General features: G+C 40.9%; 1 long non-coding RNA gene across 1 annotated transcript; it reads left to right on the top strand.

The window, feature by feature from the left end:
- The first annotated feature begins 19 nt into the window (after positions 1-19).
- LOC121138169 lies at positions 20-3,842 on the top strand. Its single transcript, XR_005875345.1, has 3 exons — positions 20-201; positions 1,136-1,268; positions 3,587-3,842. It is a non-coding gene; the product is annotated as an uncharacterized LOC121138169 (long non-coding RNA).
- The last annotated feature ends 609 nt before the right edge of the window (positions 3,843-4,451 follow it).

Here is a 4,451-nt window from a genome sequence, read left to right as displayed (position 1 = left end):
GGAATGAGCCCTGGTGTTCTGCAAGCTGCAGGAAGAATTCGAGCAGGGCAGGGGAGGTTTAGGAGCAGAGGCGCAGCAGGAGCCCGGGGCAGCGCTTGCCTGTTTCCTCCCAGGCTGCGGTGGTGAGCGCGGCAGGGCGGGTGTTTATGCGCGTCCTAGCAACCGCACGCGCTGGTGTACCGGTGCCCGGCGACACTGCAGGTGAGTGGCCGCGATGGCTTGCACCGCGATGGGGCTCGCAGCCTGGATTTCCTTCGGGCCTCTCTGTCTCTTTCATCTCTTCCCCGTTGTTCTGCGTCCCTCTTGGTCCAACTGTGGTGCCTCTTCAACCCGCTCAGATCTTTCTCTCACCCTTTCCTCAGCCTCCCTAGTCCCTCTGAGGTCTTCTTCCTACCTCTTTCATCCTCTTGGTTCCTCTCCCTTCACTCGCTTTCCTGCTGCCCACGAGCTGGCCTTCCCCTCCTCCTTTCCTGTCCATTCCCAGTCTCCCAATGTGGTCCCCCTCTGCCCTCTGCTTGGCCTTCTGCTCTCACCTTGACCTTCTCTGCCCACCGCCCACCGCCCACCTCTTTCAGCACCTCCACCACCACATCAGGGCACTCAGAGCTCCAGCCTCGGGTTAGGGTTTGAAATGTGCCCCCTCTGTGCCTGGGTCCTCATATCTTCATGCCACAGGGTCGAGTTAAATCGCACCTTGTTCATCAGTTCTGAAACTCCTTTTGCTACTTTTGCTGAGTAGTTTCTTCATGCACAGAGTGGCCACTCATGCCTGACTCTCCATAGATGACACACTTGGAGATTTACGTAGTCTCTCAGAGAACTGGATTTGTTACAGAGATTATTTTCAAAATTGTTCCGTTTTGTTAATAATAAAGGGAGCTCGTGGGTAGCATAAAAGCAAAATCCTATTAGAGTTAAGAAAACTAGTAATTAGTCATTACAATTTTGCGAACACACGTATATTTTGTTCCTTTCTAACTCTGAACTTAGAAACATTAATTCAGAGATATGTGTCATGTATTTGCTATAGCCGTTAAGGTTAAAAAAATAAACTAATGGATTGCCGATAATGGGGCTGGGGGACACTATAGTAGTTGCTTGTTTGAACATCACCTGTTTTCTTTTTTCCCCTAAGAGTACTGCTCTTGCTTTTGGGATTGTCCCAGAGTCTAAGGCATTCTTAGGGCTCCAGCTAATGCTCTACAGAGGTTGTCCATTGCTGGGCTCCTTGTCGTTGAATGAGAAAAGGAATCTACATAGATTTAAATGTGAGTTGAATTTACATTTCTATAAAATTTATCATGAGCAAAAGAACTCTCTGCACGTCTTAGTTCCTTTTAAAGTGTCCTCTAAGAAGTCCCCAGAGTGTGGCCTGACCGCCACAGTCATGTGTAATCTATCATTTTTCTTTAGAAAGATTGAAGGGAAGAAACGGTGCAGACACGTTCTGAAGCAAGGGTTATACTTACAATTAAATAGAGGCAGACTGTACACTGAAACTCTTCTGGATAGACAAAGCATTTGCACATTCTATTGTTTGTACTTAGTCTCAGAACACTAGGGAATGAAAGTGTCAGGCACACATGCTCATGCATTTGACATCAAAGCATTTTCCTTTAACTAGCAAGAGAAAAAGAAATCACAGAAAAATCCGTACATTGCATTTTGCCTTAACTAACCACCCCCCCGTTGTGTGTAAAGGAGAGAGAGAGAGAGAGAGAGAGAGAGAGAGAGAGAGAGAGAGAGAGAGAGAGAGAGAGAGAGAGAGAGAGAGAGAGAGTCAGAAAGCCGAAAGCCTGAAGGGACAGAGACTCACAGGAAAGTGATTTTCTACAACACCTAGATATTGTAACAAATACCTAGTAATGACACCTTAGTGTTCTAAAACCAAGAGTACAGATAATAAATAACCTTACATAGGTAATATAAGTTTAAACATAGGTAATGCTCTGTGAAGGAAAAGAATTGTAAATGTTTAGGCATCATTATACTAGACTATCTTAAGGAGTTATCCATCGTGAGATGGAATTACCTGAATGTGGTATACCTCCAAACTCAGGATGACACCAGTGTGTCAGAATGGAACTTAAATTTTGTGGCTGACATTGTCATGGTAGTGTGATTTCACAAGGCATCTGAGCTCTTGACTAAAACTCCATGTAGAGCAAAGTATGCAAACGTCAGTTTCAGTTATATGACATCCCCAATCCTGAGATATCCAGTGTACATTAAAACTGTGAAAAGTTTTTTTGTGACTTTCCTAAAGTTGAGGGAGATTTTAGGCTGTGGTATTGCTTATCTGAAGTTTTCTAAATACCAAAGATTTTCAGCAGAATTCTCCTTCTGGGCATTCTTAGGCATAAGAAGAATATTTGTATCCTTGGCACTCACCACTAAATGCCAACAATGTCTCTTCCTGTCATTTGGTGACTATGAATAGACATGTCTATAGTATTACTGCCCTGCATCCCAGCAGGAAATGGTCCCATGGAGAGAGCTGCAGGACTCCTGTAATTGGATTTCAAATTTTAATATGATGTAGAAAGTAAAATCTCCACTATTGTGTCAAACCTTGTGTTTCAAAGCCTTTGTTAAAATGACAGATAAGAAAAGCTCTGTTTATTTGTATTTAATTTTATGGCCATCTGATATTCTGGAGGGAAGGTTTTAACAGGTTTTACAAAATATAGATGATCTTTAAACAATACTACCATTGTTAATAAGTTGTTACTTTGTTCTTATTTAATGTTTCAGGTAGTCATTTTTTTTAAATCTCCTTTTACATACTAATTTCTGTTAAGCCAAAGTAAAATATTTTATTTTGATTTTTTTTAATTTTCTTGCTACACTATTTTGATAACAGTTTAGATAAATAGACTAAAAAGTCTCTGCTGTGTCCCTACATCTGTCACATAGTCTTAAGAAAGTAGATTCTATTTTGCACATGATCTACAAGCAGGGGATATGGGACTCCCTCAGATGCCCTGAATTGCACTTACTTTGGTCAAACATTAAGTATTTAATTCACAACAATTCACAATCCCACTTTGATCCTATTTTGCATTAACCCCAGAGGCATGTGAGAAACTTAAGACTCTTGGAAGAGGGCTTGTCTGCCTTCACTGCACCCGTGCAGACACTATTACTGTAAGAAAGTCAGAACAGCACATTTAGTTTAATTGCTTAATTCTAAATGATGTGTGGCTCAGATCAAATATGCGCGTCTCACTCAAACCCCCAGCCTCCATCAGAGCTGGGAAGCAACACTCTTACTCTTACTGCCAACCTCCCCTGATTCTCTTTTTCCATTCTTGAAGTTCTCTTTTTGAGCTTTCTGTCCAGCTGTTCTTTTTCTTAGACTCTTGGAAATTACAAGACATTATTAATTTTAGGGTAGGCTGATACTGGAAACTCCTTCAATACAAGTCAGTTTTATGTAGTGATGCTTAGCTGTTTTATTGCATTGAATAATGGTTAGTTTAACAATATAGACTGTAAGTTGAATAGTACTAGTGTAAAATCTTGAAGACGAAAAAATGTTCATGTGAGAATGTGGAAGCCTCTAACTCCTTCTATTTTGCTGTAGTGCGTGTTCTGAGCTTGACTCAGAGTATTAACAGACCCATGGGTGTGGCGTTGACCAGATCCGCACAGTGGACTGCCGAGGGGTACGAGACAGGAACCCTGGAGATCACCCCTCTGAACGAGTCAATATTGAATGAAATTACTAAGTTTATGGAGTCTTTTATTCATAAATATCCCCAAGAGGCAAAATTTGTTTTTGTAGAACCACTCGAGTGGGAAACAAATTTGGAGCCCTCAGCATTTGAATCAGGTTATATTGTCAGGTAAGCTACTTAATGGCTTCTAAAATTTAATAATAACTCTATTTACATTTTCACTGACTGGCTAAGGGGTTGGGCCTAATTAATAATCCCCAAAATGGGGGTTGCAAAGTGGAGATACATAGAAAACTTAAAGATATTTCAGGTGGCAAAAAAATGAGATTTATCTCATTTTAATGTAAATGTCATTTCTTTTTGATGGATGCATTTTCCAGATCTCAGTTTCCATTGTCTGATCCTTTTTCCTGCTCACATTCCCACTCATCTGTATGACCTTCTGGATATTAATAGTTCCTGGTTTGTGATGCCTGATATAGCCAAATCCTTATAGTATTTAACTATCTCATTCTCTAGAATGGCAAGAGGAGGGTGGAGAATTTTGCTCAATACAAGAGAAAAAGACCCATGTTTTGTGTGTGAGAGACATGTGCTTTGCTAATAATTCTACCCGTGGTCCTTAAGGAGAAACTCTTAGGAAAGAGTCTTTCAGATATGAGATTTATAAAGATTCTGCCTCTAGCTCAAAGAGTGAGATATCAGTTCATCTCTTTTGGATATGTGTGTGTGTGTGCATGCTTATGTATATGAATATATAATAGCCAATAT

Source organism: Mesocricetus auratus, unplaced genomic scaffold (genome assembly GCF_017639785.1).
Source record: "Mesocricetus auratus isolate SY011 unplaced genomic scaffold, BCM_Maur_2.0 contig_5789_pilon_subseq_1:5928_obj, whole genome shotgun sequence".
Taxonomy (NCBI): Eukaryota; Metazoa; Chordata; class Mammalia; order Rodentia; family Cricetidae; genus Mesocricetus; species Mesocricetus auratus.
This window is presented reverse-complemented; position numbering and strand designations above follow the sequence as displayed.